The sequence below is a fragment of the Syngnathus scovelli genome, chromosome 4 (assembly GCF_024217435.2).
Source record: "Syngnathus scovelli strain Florida chromosome 4, RoL_Ssco_1.2, whole genome shotgun sequence".
Taxonomy (NCBI): domain Eukaryota; kingdom Metazoa; phylum Chordata; class Actinopteri; order Syngnathiformes; family Syngnathidae; genus Syngnathus; species Syngnathus scovelli.
In genome coordinates, this window is record NC_090850.1 from 19901360 (window position 1) to 19917752 (window position 16393).

The 16393-nt window shown below is 44.3% G+C and overlaps 1 long non-coding RNA gene across 1 annotated transcript; it reads right to left on the reverse strand.

Moving 5' to 3' along the window:
- Positions 1-3523: 3523 nt before the first annotated feature.
- LOC137840244 (uncharacterized) lies at positions 3524-5838 on the reverse strand. Its single transcript, XR_011086768.1, has 2 exons — positions 5535-5838; positions 3524-4863 (listed from the first exon to the last, which is right to left on the reverse strand). It is a non-coding gene; the product is annotated as an uncharacterized lncRNA (long non-coding RNA).
- Positions 5839-16393: the final 10555 nt, after the last annotated feature.

Here is a 16393-nt window from a genome sequence, read left to right on the forward strand (position 1 = left end):
AAATGACTCGAATTCGCTTTTCACAAATTCCATTTCGTTTCGCAGTATGAAAAATACACATTTGAAATAAGTATAGCAATTTTGTTGAGGTATGTATATATTTCTAAATTTAACTTTATTTGATTGTGTTGGAAGGCGTTTCTGTTGTGTACAGTAATTCTGTTATGATTAAGTCACGTTTTAAAATATTGTCATAGACTTTCTATATCACTTCTACACGTTCTGTTATTTTGCTTCCATTATTATTGAGATAAATTAATTTAGTTCAAATATGACTTTCTTTTTTTTGCATAGTCCTTATATTCCTATATTGTGTATGCATATATTTATTAGGACAAATAATAAATCCAAAATTAGCTAGCTGGATTGTGTAACAATATAATATATATACAGTAAAGTATTTGATTCATATTGCTAAAGTTTTACATTTAAAAATGTATGCCCCCCCCAATCTGCACGTTTGTTAACCTTTTAAAACATATGTAGACAAATATAAAGGGAGACTTATTGCACTATTTAGAGTTTTTGTATTTATTACAGGTACAAGTCATTAGTAATTTATTCACCTTTTCTTCAATTCAGCCGTCAAGTCTATTGTATTGTAAATCATTTAAAATGTTTAAAATTATTATAATATGTACATGTCTACCAGCATAGGAAGTATACGTCATGTTAAGTGTTAGCTCATGTCTCTAAAGGGCTCCGTCATGGGAGGAGAGAAACAGGAAGCACATGGGACTAAATACAAGTGTGCCACCAGGCCCGGCAAGAGTAGAACTTCAGCTTGGCCGCCTTTTTTATTTTTCTTTCTCTCTTGCTTTAGGTTTTTAATTCTCGCCTGGCCCGTATGCAGACAGGATGGAAGAAAGGATGGTTGGACAAATGCAAGCATGCATGTTTACAGAAAAACTACAATCTCAGGTGGTGGGAATGTGTTGCATGTGTGGATCTCTTCCAGCACAACAACCCAACACACACACACACAGGCTGAAACACAATCGCTGCAATCAGGAGCCAAAATGGTTCCCATGTCACTTTTTATTGCTCACAAAGCAGACATACAATGCCTTTTTGGGGGATAATAAATTCCTGTTATTTATCATGAATGTAAAGCATGTTTGCTGCAGAGTCTTTTATTTTGCACATCCTCTTCACGGTTCAGAACACGGAGACTCGAATCCAAGATTCGGCCTTCTTGTGTGAAACATAGTCGCTATCATCACCAGGCCTCGCCACCTCCTACTAGGAAACCTTGAGTGAATCCAAATCGTCGCCCCGGGTGCCGGCACTGCCCGGACTCCCCACGGATCTTTCTGGACTTGAGGCGGGGGATCAAAGCCCGCTTCACTTTTCCCATCCGGATGCAGCGTCAATCATGCGCATGTGACCGGCTGGCCTCACGGGGGGGTCGTAAACTTCGGAGTTTCTAGCAGACCTCCAAAATTGTGTGAGGCCTCAGGCACGCGTCCAAAGGTTTGCAGACACGTCTTTACTGTCGTTCGCTCGTCGGAGGCTTTCCTTTTTTTTTTTTTTACGCCGCCGCCGTCTGGAGAGCACGCAGCTGAGGTCACGTATCTGGCGCTCTTCGGTCTTATTGTAAGTTCAGTCCAAGAGCGAGCTCATGTTGCCTTGCCTATTATGTCTGGCAAACAGGTGGGAGAGCAAATGTCAACTCTTTTCCACCCACTTGAGTGGGTACCATTGTTTACCACAAAAGTGCCACTGGTTGGCTCCCAAATTGCCATAAGGAATAATCAGTTTCAGTTGGCAACCTAAAATTTGAGTGTTGGCGGGGCATGCTGATGATATTTGGCAGACTTGACCATTGGTTTTGTTTCTCCCTAATCTTATTGGTAGGCTCCACCAAAAAAGTCTCAAGACATTTTGATTTGAAGCAGCCATTTTTAGAGACTTCAGAGAAACCCGACCCTGGAAAAGATTTGGTCTAATTGTTACTGAATTTGAACCCTGTAAACGAGACGCTGTTTTATAAGAAGTACTGTCCAAGCTTGATCTGATGGGAACGTTACGAGATGTTAACGAAGATACGCTCGGTGTTTGTTTGGCCAAGAATGGGTTCGCTATGTTCGCTATATCAAAGATCAGGCGCTTCGATGACAAGCTGTTGTGATGCTAATTCTTAAAAGATCACGGTTTGTTCTCAAGTTTTTTTTACATGACAAAGCACAAGTCAGGTTTTTTTTTGGTGGTCATCTCAGGAGATGAAAACCTGATTGTATCACGAGTTGAGTCCTAACAAAATTGAATTTAATGTGCGTTTCCCTTTCGGGATAAATCACATGTTTCTTCGTTGTGTATGAACAGAAAGGAGACAGATCGTCTTTCTCGGGGCAGTTTTAAGAGAACGGCTTGAAGATTACGACGGGGCTCTATTCAGTGTCCGAATTAAGGTTGGAAACCAGAGACCCCTTCTGCTTTTGTGGTGCTTCAAACACTCAAGTTGGGGGGACAATCTTCACTCTCTGTTAATGTCATCTCGCAGATCCAATTTCCTGCCGTCCCACAACCTCTGACACATATTCTCTGTGGCGCAGTGGCAACTTATTCAAAGCCCGAGGAGGACGGACATTTTGATACCCTTCAGCTGCCTTGTCAGGTGCGTTTGATTCCATAAGGTGACGCCGAGACACGTCTTGACTTTATTGAATTTGTCATTTTCCTGCCCCCCGGGGAGCGATAGGGGCACCTGTGAAGACCACCCTCACAACTCCCCCACACCCCCTTTCGTTCTTGAGCCGCCGCACGCATGACACGATGACAGATGATGCACGGGAACAACCCTCAAGCACTTTTGAAATATTTATTTCTTCACTTTGAATGCAGAGCGGAAAGCATTAAAGCCACGGCACAAAAGTTTATCTAGCAAAATGCTAGAAAAAATTAAGAAGAACTTTCTTTCAGCTTTAGCTCAGTTTACAACAATGGGAAAACAAAACAATTAAAAGAACCTGTAATGTACATTCCAGGCCTGTAGTTGGCAATGTCACAAAAGTGTTGAAAGTGTTACAAATGTCATTTTACAAGAATTGATTTTAGGTGAATTGTGTTCAAATATGTAACTTTAAGATAATTATAATAATGCCAGTAGTTGGTGATGTCTCTATATAAAACCATTAAAAAATATGTCATATTGGGAGAAAACGGAACAATTTTACGATAATAATGTCATACCCTCATGAGAATAAAAGTACTAAACTTTTTTTTTTTCTCACCAACCACCTAGACATGGCTGAATATTCAATGATGACTTCCTGTGGGAACACAAGAAGCCCTGATAGGTGTGCCCTCGTTTATTGGTGGGCCGGCTACTGTGTTGTGTGCTATCAGATGACTCGCCATCGCAGGCCTTACTTCAAGAGCGGAAAAAAAACAATCCCAGAAACTTTTGCTTCTTTTAGTCAAGGTTAGTTGCTTTCCTCTGTGAAATGTCTAATCTAATGTGTGATAAGAACTACATTAGCTCATGGATATTCCCACAGTGTGATCCTTGGAGCACTATGCGTGTGTGTGTGTGTGTGTGTGTGTGTGTGTGTGTGTGTGTGTGTGTGTGTGTGTGTGTGTGTGTGTGTGTGTGTGTGTGTGTGTGTGTGTGTGTGTGTGTGTGTGTGTGTGTGTGTGTGTGTGTCTGTGCGTGTGTGCATGTGTGTACAAAAAAAAGCCTTACTATACATGGTCATTTTTTTTACGAAGTCTTATAAATGGTCATTTAAAAAAAAAATTGTTGACATGGTCATTCAAAATCATCTAGTTGATAGCACTTTGTCATTTTCATAGTAAACAAGAAAGAAAACCTCATTTTTCTCATTTAAGAGAAATTTTCATGCAGCAGATGTGTTTTGAACACCTTTGCATGCAACACCGCATCCAGCCAGTGATAATGCTCCCTGTAGCCTGACTTTTTTTTTAAGAATCGATCCAAATAAAAGCTGCAGATAAAATTGACCGACCCTCATATACTTAATTATTGCAGCTATTTGACCGTACGGCATCTTTCAGAGCGCCGCGTGTCACAGGCCATCAATAAGGCCTTAATCGCCGTTAGTTATTGCGCTACTTTGTTACTGGCTGCCGGACGGCCGGTCTCCAGTGGTCACTTTGGCCTGGGGCGAGCCAGCCAAACAGATGCTAAATGGTTGCGCAAACAATTTGATTATGCCGTTTAATTTCCGTCATATATATAGATCGGCGGGAGAGAGGGAGGGGTCTGTTGATGCACTTGTTTCTTGGGAGAGGGGGGGATAAAGTGCAGCATCACCATCCCTGAAAGTGCTTGTTTCTCCTTCTGTGGATCAATAGATGGGTGTGGGCTTGCGTCTTGCAGTATTACCACAGATCTTTGGTTTCTTTCTGACATTGGGTGGGAAATATCTTAGAAATCCTACTTTGAAACTGTACCTCGAGTTTGAAACCGTAGTTTGAAACTGTAACCCTAGTTTGAAACCCTAATTTGAAATCCTAACCCTACTTTTAAACCATCCAGGTCCTCGTCTCCATGGCGGACACGCCGACAGGAAGTGCACGCAAGGCCACCAATTGGCTTTGCCAGCGCGTCGTCATTTTCAACAACACAGCTCCCGGATTACAAAATTGCCGGTGCGGTTTCCCGGCAAACACGGCGGCTATTTGTACAGCGGCTGCGAGCTTCCATCTGAACGCTTAGCCACAAGAGGCTTGTCAATGTCACTTGTCTATCGTTGTTGTTTGACTCTTTCAAGTGCATATTGATTCGAACCGGAGCAGCAAATACGATGGCAAACATTGTCTTGTAAATTTGCCCTCCTTGGATTCCATTTTCTGGTATCGTTGGCTTCTGGGTATTCACTTCCTGTTTATTCCAGGAACCTGTGAATGATACAAAATGGTCAAATATTTGTTTGTTTTATGCAACGCAGGCATCGTCTTGGATCAAGTCGGGTGAGTTATTTTTGGGGGGGGACGGTAACATTAGTGACCGCTCTGCTAATAAGGCACTAGCGGGACGTCTGCCCGCTCTGTTTGTCAATGAGCACGTCTTGATGTGAGGATTAGGCCGCTCCTTCCAATTACAGCCCGGTGCCTGGAGCTTTGTCAGCCATTGACGCAGACGCCTGTCGATGGGTCGCCGCACAGCGCAGCCTCGGACCCCCACTGAGTGACAGGCGCCAGCGTGCAGGGATAATGACGCGCTCCGATTGTGTGTCTGATATGTGTGATCCTGCTGTCCAATATGGTTGCCGTAATGCAAAGTGGGAAAAAAAGAGCAGAACCTTGGAAGTCAACTTTCAGATTGTACATTAAAGCAAAAATAATAATAATAATTGGAGACTTGGGGCATTTTGAAGATTATTATGGTGAAAATTGAGTGAATATTTGTCATGCTAATTTTTTTTTTTTATCGCAGGCAGTCACATTCAAAGCAGAAAGATTCCAGCCGACCTCGCCGAGTGATCAAAATCTTTTGGTGTTTTAACATTTTAAAAGTGGCGAGAAACAGAAAACAGAATCAAGTTTCATTTAGTTAAACATTCACTCACATGCAAATCACGTCATGTGACGTCCTTCCTTCATATGGATGAACCTGGCCACCTTTCATCCCGATTAACCCTGGAAAACCTCACACCACACACACACGCACACACACACAGAAAACAGTTTTACACTTAATATTCACCACCTGGTGTTATTTACATGCCATTAAATGAAAGATGGCTGCTGTGTTTTTGCTGACTTGCCCTGCAACAAAACACAAGTGGGAAAAAAGCAGGTGTAATGATTCCACTCAATTTTATTAAATACAATCGAATCGCCCACACACTTTGCTTGGTTTAGTTGGTTGAAGTCACAGAGCAAGTGATGGTGGTCCAATGTCCCCCCCCACCCCCAAAAAAAAGAAGAGGGAGCCTGGGAATCACCTGAATTTAGAGTTAATGGATTCCAAAGAACTTTAATGAATGCTGGTTTGATGAATAAGCCCACCACCCCACCCCCGCATTTCATGAACATGTTCAACTGGCTGGCACAGATCATTCACTTATTCTGTGTAATTGGATGCTGACCAGGGTTAATATGTAGGGTGTCATTAAATGGAAATGTAGAGTTGTATGATGGGGTGGGATGGGGTGTGTGGGGGGGGTCTATTTTGTATAGCGGCGGCCAGATTGGGTGCTCCTTCTTGTTTGGGAGACTCTTTATACGGGCCAAGTCGAGCATGAATGCACAGAGGGAACGATCGGGGACAGTTATATTCACCCGTTTGAATGAAACGACCTGCGAGAGAAAGCCAATCTCTTGAGTGAGGCAGTGGGAGAAAAGGTTGCACACATGAAGGGCAGATGTGGTCAAAGGGGCTTTAAAAAAAAAGTACAGTAGAGGTGGGCTGTGGGTAGAATGCCACAAGGGGAGGGGGCGACAGCTTGTTTGGATTCAAACACGATTGAACACCAGGCAGTTGTGTTCTCTCTCTCTGTTTTATATTTTCCACAGGAAAATCATTTCAGCAATCTAATGTGAAATTGCATTGTGGAGCCATAGAACGAAGTTATTTCGAAGCCGAGCGGTTGGGCACGTTGACGGTAGTGTTGGCTCGTGAGTGAACGATTCGTTCAAAAGTTTTTTTCAGTGAACGAGAGTGAGGTTCTTTTTTCAGTTCATATGCCTTCAACCAGTAGGTGTCGGTAATGCGCATTGAAGCTGGTGCCACCTCGCCGTAAAACAAAACGAAGAAGAAAATGACGTAACTTCCCGTTCACGAACGAGTCATGAATTGCATTTCCCGTTCATCAACCGAACGGAATTGTGCGTAAACGAGTCAGTGAGTGAGTGATTCGCATTTCCAGTTCATCGCGAGAACGGACCTGTGAGGGAACGAATCCTGACTTTCCCGTTCGCGAACGAGTTAATGGGTGAACTGCCTTCCTTCCCGTGCATCAACGGATCAGTGAACGGGTTGCGTCTCCCTCCTGGCGTGAACTATGTAAGCCAGAATGTAGATTTACGATTTGCCAAGGAAAGAAAGAACGACTCACTGAAACACCACTTCTTTTATGCACGTTTTCTCCAAGCTAACGGCTAATTTTATGGCATGAAGGGATGCGCCGTTATGCAACAACGGGGAGATTATGCTTCTCTTTGGGTAAACTTGATTTTATAACACTTACAGTAGTTTTAAAATGACGTGTATGCATATATACGCCAAAATATTGCTTTTCAATGTATCTACTGCAATTTCACGTTAGATTGCTGGTTGGAAATTTACTTTTAATATTATTTTCAAATAAACATTTATGTTCAAACTTGTCTGGTGTTTTATTCCTTGTTTTTTTTTATTCACCAATTAAAACATAAAACTCAGACATTTTCAGACATGGCCGCATTCCTCCATGTTTTCCAAGTTTCCCTCGTTAAACACACCTGATTCAATGATCAGGCTCCTGCAGAACGTGAGGATGAACTGCGGCCCTCGAGGACTGGACTTCGACACCGCTGCCTTACACGAGTCCAAAAGAGTGCCAAAAGTCCCAATGATCGTGAGCAGCAGGGGGGTGGCCCCATTTCAACCCCTTACACTGAGTGCCAAGCAGGGAAGAAATGGGTATCATTGTTATAGTCACTGGTATGACTCGGCAGGGGTTTGAACCCACCACCTCCCAAACTCAGGGCGGACACTCTCCTCTCAGGCCACTGAGCTGGTAAACACTTGAATCGTAGTATAACAATTATAGTCGTTTTCAAATAATGTGTATACCTATATACGCCTAAAGATTGTTATCCAATATGTCTACTGCAATTTCACATTAGATTGCTGGTTTGAAATTTGCTTTTAATATTATTTTTAATAAACATTTATGTTAAAACTTGTCTGCCGTCTTATTCCTTGTTTTTATATTCGCCAATTAAAACATAAAAATCAGACATTTGGTTAACTGCTTTATATGACAATATGTGTAGGTACACTACACGAGGTTTAAAAAAAAAAAGAGAGAATAAATAAATAAAGGGTTAATTGCACAACAAAAGCATTCCTCGCACCTGGGTTCGAACCAAGCTCTTGCCAAGCAAGAATCCGAGTCACTAACCAGTCAGATATTTCGACCGGCAGTTTACAATAGCTTGCACTGTTTTGTACGAGCGATGTGTATTCCAGTTCTTAAGGAACTGAATCTTTAGAATCGGTTCACTCAAAATATTTGTTCAAAAGAATCGTTCACCAAATCGTTCGCTACACTTTCTTATTTATTTATTTTATTCTTATTTTTTTTTACCTCGTGTAGTGTACCAAAATATCCCATAATTATCTGCCTAAATAATTGTGACTAATTTAAAACTATTCTACTTGTTAATACCTACAAAATAACATATTCTAACCGGAGATTGCATTGACCTAATTTTCACATGGTCCTTGTTTACATTTTGCATTTGACACTGACAGTCAAGTGCCACGTTAGGGCTCTTCTTGTGTAAGTTTTATTTGTTATGGGTTTTCTTTTGTAAGTTTAACTTTGGGTACTTCGAAAGTGTCATTTTAAATTGTACTTTGCTAGGTGTTCGTGTACACAACGTGTTGTGATGACATCTGCTGTGGAGTCTTCAGCTAGTCGCTTGTGAGCTGCTCCATAAAACCATACATGTACACCACTAAGAGCAAGGCTTCCATAGGGTAGTGGTTAGTGCTTTGGGCTTTCACCCCAGCGACCTGGGTTCGAATCTAGGTGGGACCAAAAAAATTTTATCATAGAAAATTTGCAACATGTGTAACCATATAACCATACACTTCCTTAGAGCAAGGGTTAGGTTTAAAGTTAGGGTTAGAGCTAGAATTAGGTTTAGAGCTAGGGTTAGAGGTAGGATTAGGGTTAGGTTAGAGCTAGGGTTAGGGTTTGAGCTAGGGTTAGGGTTAGAGCTAGGGTTGGGGTAAGCGCTAGGGTTAGGTTTAGAGCTAGGGTTAGGGTAGGGTTAGGATTAGAGCCAGGGTTAGGGTTTGAGCTAGGGTTAGGGTTAGAGCTAGGGTTAGGGTTAAGGTAGGGTTAGAGCTAGGGTTAGAGCTAGGGTTAGAGTAGCGTTAGGGTTAGAGCTTGGGTTAGGGTTAGAGCTAGGGTTAGGGTTAGCGCTACGGTTAGGGTTAGGGTTAAGGTAGGGTTAGAGCTTGGGTTAGGGTTAGAGCTAGGGTTAGAGCTAGGGTTACAGCTAGGGTTAGGGTAGGGTTAGGGTTAGAGCTTGGGTTAGGGTTAGAGCTAGGGTTAGAGCTAGGGTTAGGGTTAAGGTTAGTGTTAGAGCTAGGGTTAGAGCTAGGGTTAGGTTTAGAGCTAGGGTTAGGGTTTGAGCTAGGGTTAGGGTTAGAGCTAGGGTTGGGGTTAGAGCTAGGGTTAGGGTTAGAGCTTGGGTTAGGGTTAGAGCTAGGGTTAGGGTTGGAGCTAGGTTTAGGGTTAGGGTTAGAGCTAGGGTTAGGGTTAGGGTTAGAGCTAGCGTTAGGGTTAGAGTTAGAGCTAGGGTTAGAGCTAGAGTTATGGTTAGAGCTAGGGTTAGGGTTAGAGCTACGGTTAGGGTTAGGGTTAGAGCCAGGGTTAGGGTTAGAGCTTGGGTTAGGGTTAGAGCTAGGGTTAGAGCTAGGGTTAGAGCTACAGTTAGGGTTAGAGCTGAAAGCTCGAAAGTCCTTGAAAGTCCTGGAAAGTCCTGGAAAGTCCTTGAAAGTCCTTGAAAGTCCTTGAAAGTCCTTGAAAGTCCTGGAAAATCCTGGAAAGTCCTGGAAAGTCCTTGAAAGTCCTGGAAAGTCCTTGAAAGTCCTTGAAAGGTTGGGGTTAGGGTTAGAACTGGGGTTGGGATTAGGGTTAGGGTTCGGGTTAGAGCTAGGATTAGGGTTAGGGTTAGAGCTAGGGTTAGAGCTAGGGTTAGGTGTAGAGCTAGGGTTAGGGTTTGAGTTTAGGGTAGGGTTAGGGTTAGAGCTAGGGTTGAGGTTAGGGTTAGAGCTAGGGTTAGGTTTAGTGCTAGGGTTAGGGTTAGAGCTAGGGTTAGGGTAGCGTTAGGGTTAGAGCTTGGGTTAGAGCTAGGGTTAGAGTTAAGGTTAGTGTTAGAGCTAGGGTTAGAGCTAGGGTTAGGTTTAGAGCTAGGGTTAGGGTTTGAGCTAGGGTTAGGGTTAGGGTTGGGGTTAGAGCTAGGGTTAGGGTTAGAGCTTGGGTTAGGGTTAGAGCTAGGGTTAGGGTTGGAGCTAGGTTTAGGGTTAGGGTTAGAGCTAGGGTTAGGGTTAGGGTTAGAGCTAGCGTTAGGGTTAGAGTTAGAGCTAGGGTTAGGGTAGGGTTAGAGCTAGGGTTAGGGTAGGGTTAGAGCTAGGGTTAGGGTTAGAGCTCAAAGCTTGAAAGTCCTTGAAAGTCCTTGAAAGTCCTGGAAAGTCCTGGAAAATCCTGGAAAATCCTGGAAAATCCTGGAAAGTCCTGGAAAGTCCTGGAAAGTCCTTGAAAGGTTGGGGTTAGGGTTAGAGCTAGGGTTGAGGTTAGGGTTAGAGCTAGGGTTAGGTTTAGTGCTAGGGTTAGAGCTAGGGTTAGGGTAGCGTTAGGGTTAGAGCTTGGGTTAGGGTTAGAGCTAGGGTTAGAGTTAAGGTTAGTGTTAGAGCTAGGGTTAGAGCTAGGGTTAGGTTTAGAGCTAGGGTTAGGGTTTGAGCTAGGGTTAGGGTTAGGGTTGGGGTTAGAGCTAGGGTTAGGGTTAGAGCTTGGGTTAGGGTTAGAGCTAGGGTTAGGGTTGGAGCTAGGTTTAGGGTTAGGGTTAGAGCTAGGGTTAGGGTTAGGGTTAGAGCTAGCGTTAGGGTTAGAGTTAGAGCTAGGGTTAGGGTTAGAGCTAGGGTTAGGGTAGGGTTAGGGTTAGTAGGGTTAGGGTAGGGTTAGAGCTAGGGTTAGAGCTAGGGTTAGAGCTAGGGTTAGGGTTTGAGCCAGGGTTAGGGTTAGGGTTAGAGCTACGGTTAGGGTTAGAGCTAGGGTTAGGGTTAGAGCTAGGGTTAGAGCTAGAGTTAGGGTTAGAGCTGAAAGCTTGAAAGTCCTTGAAAGTCCTTGAAAGTCCTTGAAAGTCCTGGAAAGTTCTGGAAAGTCCTTGAAAGTCCTTGAAAGTCCTGGAAAATCCTGGGAAGTCCTGGAAAGTCCTGGAAAGTCCTTGAAAGGTTGGGGTTAGGGTTAGAACTAGGGTTGGGGTTAGGGTTAGAGCTAGGGTTGGAACTAGGTTTAGGGTTAGGGTTAGAGCTAGGGTTAGGGTTAGAGCTAGGGTTAGGGTTAGTGTTAGAGGAAGGATTAGGGTTAGGGTTAGAGCTAGGGTTAGAGCTAGGGTTAGGTGTAGAGCTAGGGTTAGGGTTTGAGCTTAGGGTAGGGTTAGGGTTAGAGCTAGGGTTAGAGCTAGTGTTAGGGTTTGAGCTAGGGTTAGGGTTAGAGCTAGTGTTAGGGTTTGAGCTAGGGTTAGGGTTAGAGCTAGGGTTAGGGTTAGAGCTAGGGTTAGACTTAGGGTTAGGGTTAGAGGTAGGATTAGGGTTAGGGTTACAGCTAGGGTTAGGGTAGCGTTAGGGTTAGAGCTTGGGTTAGGGTTAGAGCTAGGGTTAGAGCTAGGGTTAGAGTTAAGGTTAGTGTTAGAGCTAGGGTTAGAGCTAGGGTTAGGTTTAGAGCTAGGGTTAGGGTTTGAGCTAGGGTTAGGGTTAGAGCTAGGGTTGGGGTTAGAGCTAGGGTTAGGGTTAGAGCTTGCGTTAGGGTTAGAGCTAGGGTTAGGGTTGGAGCTAGGTTTAGGGTTAGGGTTAGAGCTAGTGTTAGGGTTAGGGTTAGAGCTAGCGTTAGGGTAGGGTTAGGGTTAGAGCTAGGGTTAGGGTTAGAGTTATGGTTAGAGCTAGGGTTAGGGTTTGAGCCAGGGTTAGGGTTAGGGTTAGAGCTACGGTTAGGGTTAGGGTTAGAGCTTGGGTTAGGGTTAGAGCTAGGGTTAGGGTTAGAGCTAGGGTTAGAGCTAGGGTTAGAGCTAGAGTTAGGGTTAGAGCTGAAAGCTTGAAAGTCCTTGAAAGTCCTGGAAAGTCCTGGAAAGTCCTGGTAAGTCCTGGGAAGTCCTGGAAAATCCTGGAAAGTCCTGGAAAGTCCTGGAAAGTCCTTGAAAGGTTGGGGTTAGGGTTAGAAATAGGGTTGGGGTTAGGGTTAGAGCTAGGGTTGGAGCTAGGTTTAGGGTTAGGGTTAGAACTAGGGTTAGGGTTAGTGTTAGAGGAAGGATTAGGGTTAGAGCTAGGGTTAGAGCTAGGGTTAGGTGTAGAGCTAGGGTTAGGGTTTGAGCTTAGGGTAGGGTTAGGGTTAGAGCTAGGGTTAGAGCTAGTGTTAGGGTTTGAGCTAGGGTTAGGGTTATAGCTAGGGTTAGGGTTAGAGCTAGGGTTAGAGCTAGGGTTAGGGTTAGAGGTAGGATTAGGGTTAGGGTTAGAGCTAGGGTTAGAGCTAGGGTTAGGGTTAGAGCTAGGGTTAGAGCTAGTGTTAGGGTTAGATCTAGGGTTAGGGTTAGAGCTAGGGTTAGGGCTAGGGTTAGAGCTAGGGTTAGAGCTAGGCTTAGGGTTAGGGTTAGAGTTAGAGCGAGGGTTAGGGTTAGAGCTAGGGTTAGGGTTAGAGCTAGGCTTAGAGCTAGGGTTAGAGGAAGGATTAGGGTTAGAGCTAGGGTTAGGGTTAGAGTTAGGGTTAGTGTTAGGGTTAGAGCTAGGGTTAGGGTTAGAGCTAGGGTTAGAGCTAAGGTTAGGGTTAGGGCTAAGGTTTGGGTTAGGGGTTAGGTTTAGAGCTAGGGTTAGGGTTTAAACTAGGGCTAGGGTTAGAGCTAGGGTTAGAGCTAGGGTTAGGGGTTAGGGTTAGAGCGAGGGTTAGGGTTAGGGTTTGAGCTAGGGTTAGGGTTAGAGCTAGGGTTAGGGTTAGGGTTAGGGTTAGAGTTAGGGTTAGAGCTAGGGTTAGAGCTAGGGTTAGGGTTAGAGGTAAGGCTAGGGTTAGGGTTAGAGCTAGGGTTAGGGTTTGAGCTAGGGTTAGGTTTAGAGCTAGGGTTAGGGTTAGTGTCAGGGTTAGAGCTAGGGTTAGGGTTAGAGCTAGGGTTAGAGCTAAGGTTAGGGTTAGGGGTTAGGGTTAGAGCTAGGGTTAGGGTTTGAGCTAGGGTTAGGGTTAGAGCTAGGGTTAGGGTTAGAGTTAGGGTTAGTGTTAGGGTTAGGGTTAGAGCTAGGGTTAGAGCTAGGGTTAGGGTTAGAGCTAAGGTTAGGTTTAGAGCTAGGGTTGGAGGAAGGATTAGGGTTAGAGCTAGGGTTAGAGTTAGGGTTAGTGTTAGGGTTAGAGCTAGGGTTTCAGCTAGTGTTAGAGCTAAGGTTAGGGTTAGGTTTAGAGCTAGGGTTTAAGCTAGGGCTAGGGTTAGAGCTAGGGTTAGGGTTAGAGCTAAGGTTAGGGTTAGAGCTAGGGTTAGGGTTAGAGCTACGGTTAGGGTTAGAGCTAGTGTTAGGGTTAGATCTAGGGTTAGAGCTGGGGTTAGGGTTAGAGCTAGGGTTAGGATTAGGGTTCGTTTTTTTTATTCAAAAAATACCATACACGGTAGTTTTTTTAAACTACCATTTATGGTAGTTTTTTTTTAAAAATGGTAATGCTTCTTTTTTTACCATGTATGGTAGTTTATTTTTATTTCATTTTTTTTCCCAAAAAAAGCGTTTTCATTTTTTTTCCAAAAAAAAACTACCATACATGGTAGTTTAAAAAAAAAACTACCGTGCATGGTAGTTTTTTTTTAATTAAAAAAAAACCTAAAAAAAACCTAGCGTTTTCATTTAAAAAAAAAAACTACCATACATGGTAGTTTAAAAAAAAACTACCATGCACGGTAGTTTTTTTTTTGGAATAAAAAAAAAACCGAACCCTAGCTCTAACCCTAACCCCAGCTCTAAACCTAACCCTAGCTCTAACCCTAACCCCAGCTCTAACCTTAACCCTAACCCTAGCTCTAACCCTAACCCTAGCTCTAACCCTAACGCTAGCTCTAACCCTAACCCTAATCCTTCCTGTAACCCTAGCTCTAACCCTAGCCCTAACCTTACCACTAACCCTAACCCTAGCTCTAACCCTAACCCTAGCTCTAACCCTAACCCTAGCTTAAACCCTAACCCTAGCTCTAACCCTAACCTTAGCTCTAAACCTAACCTTAGCTCTAACCCTAACCTTAGCTCTAACCCTAACCCCTAACCCTAACCTTAGCTCTAACCCTAACCCTAGCTCTAACCCTAACCCTAACCTTACCTCTAACCCTAGCTCTAACCCTAACCCTAGCTCTAACCCTAACCCTAGCTCAAACCCTAACCCTCGCTCTCACCCTAACCCCTAACCCTAGCTCTAACCTTAGCTCTAACCCTAACCCTAGCTCTAACCCTAGCCCTAGCTTTAACCCTAACCCTAGCTCTAAACCTAACCCTAACCTTAGCTCTAACCCTAACCCTAGCTCTAACCCTAGTTCTAACCCTAACACTAACCCTAACTCTAACCCTAGCTCTAACCCTAACCCTAATCCTTCCTCCAACCCTAGCTCTAACCCTAACCTTAGCTTTAACCCTAACCCTAGTTCTAACCCTAGCTCTAACCCTAGCTCTAACCCTAACTCTAACCCTAACCCTAGCTGTAACCCTAGCCCTAGCTTAAACCCTAACCCTAGCTCTAAACCTAACCCTAACCTTAGCTCTAACCCTAACCCTAGCTCTAACCCTAGTTCTAACCCTAACACTAACCCTAACTCTAACACTAGCTCTAACCCTAACCCTAATCCTTCCTCCAACCCTAGCTCTAACCCTAACCTTAGCTTTAACCCTAACCCTAGTTCTAACCCTAGCTCTAACCCTAGCTCTAACCCTAACTCTAACCCTAACCCTAGCTCTAACCCTAGCTCTAACCCTAGCTCAAACCCTAACCCTAGCTCTAACCCTAACCCCTAACCCTCACTCTAACCCTAGCTCTAACCCTAACCCTAGCTTAAACCCTAACCCTAGCTCTAACCCTAACCTTAGCTCTAACCCTAACCCTAGCTCTAACCCTAACCCTAGCTCTAACCCTAACACTAACCCTAACTCTAACCCTAACCCTAGCTCTAACCCTAATCCTTCCTCTAACCCTAGCTCTAAGCCTAGCTCTAACCCTAACCCTAGCTCTAACCCTAACCCTCGCACTAACTCTAAGCCTAACCCTAACCCTAAGCCTAGCTCCAACCCTAACCCTAGCTCTAACCCTAGCTCGAACTCTAACCCTAAGCCTAGCTCTAACCCTAACCTTAGCTCTAACCCTAACCCTAGCTCGAACTCTAACCCTAACACTAAGCCTAGCTCTAACCCTAACCCTAGCTCTAACCCTAACCCTAGCTCTAACCCTAACCCTCGCTCTAACTCTAACCCTAACCCTAAGCCTAGCTCTAACCCTAGCTCTAACCCTAGCCCTAACCCTAGCTCTAACCCTAACCCTAGATCTAACCCTAACACTAGCTCTAACCCTAGCTCTAACCCTAACCCTAGCTCTAACCCTAGCTCTAACCCTAACCTTAGCTCTAACCCTCACCCTAGCTCGAACTCTAACCCTAACACTAAGCCTAGCTCTAACCCTAACCCTAGCTCTAACCCTAACCCTAGCTCTAACCCTAACCCTCGCTCTAACTCTAACCCTAACCCTAAGCCTAGCTCTAACCCTAGCTCTAACCCTAGCCCTAACCCTAGCTCTAACCCTAACCCTAGATCTAACCCTAACACTAGCTCTAACCCTAGCTCTAACCCTAACCCTAGCTCTAACCCTAGCTCTAACCCTAACCCTAATCCTACCTCTAACCCTAACCCTAGCTCTAACCCTAGCTCTAACCCTAACCCTAGCTATAACCCTAACCCTAGCTCAAACCCTAACACTAGCTCTAACCCTAGCTCTAACCCTAACCCTACCCTAAGCTCAAACCCTAACCCTAGCTCTACACCTAACCCTAGCTCTAACCCTAGCTCTAACCCTAATCCTTCCTCTAACACTAACCCTAACCCTAGTTCTAACCCTAACCCTAAACCTAGCTCCAACCCTAGCTCTAACCCTAACCCCAACCCTATTTCTAACCCTAACCCCAACCTTTCAAGGACTTTCAAGGACTTTCCAGGACTTTCCAGGACTTTCCAGGATTTTCCAGGACTTCCCAGGACTTCCCAGGACTTTCCAGGACTTTCCAGGACTTTCAAGGACTTTCAAGCTTTCAGCTCTAACCCTAACTCTAGCTCTAACCCTAGCTCTAACCCTAGGTCTAACCCTAACCCTAGCTCTAACCCTAACCCAAGCTCTAACCCTAACCGTAGCTCTAACCCTAACCCTGGCTCAAACCCTAACCCTAGCTCTAACCATAACTCTAACCCTAACCCTAGCTCTAACCCTAACCCTAC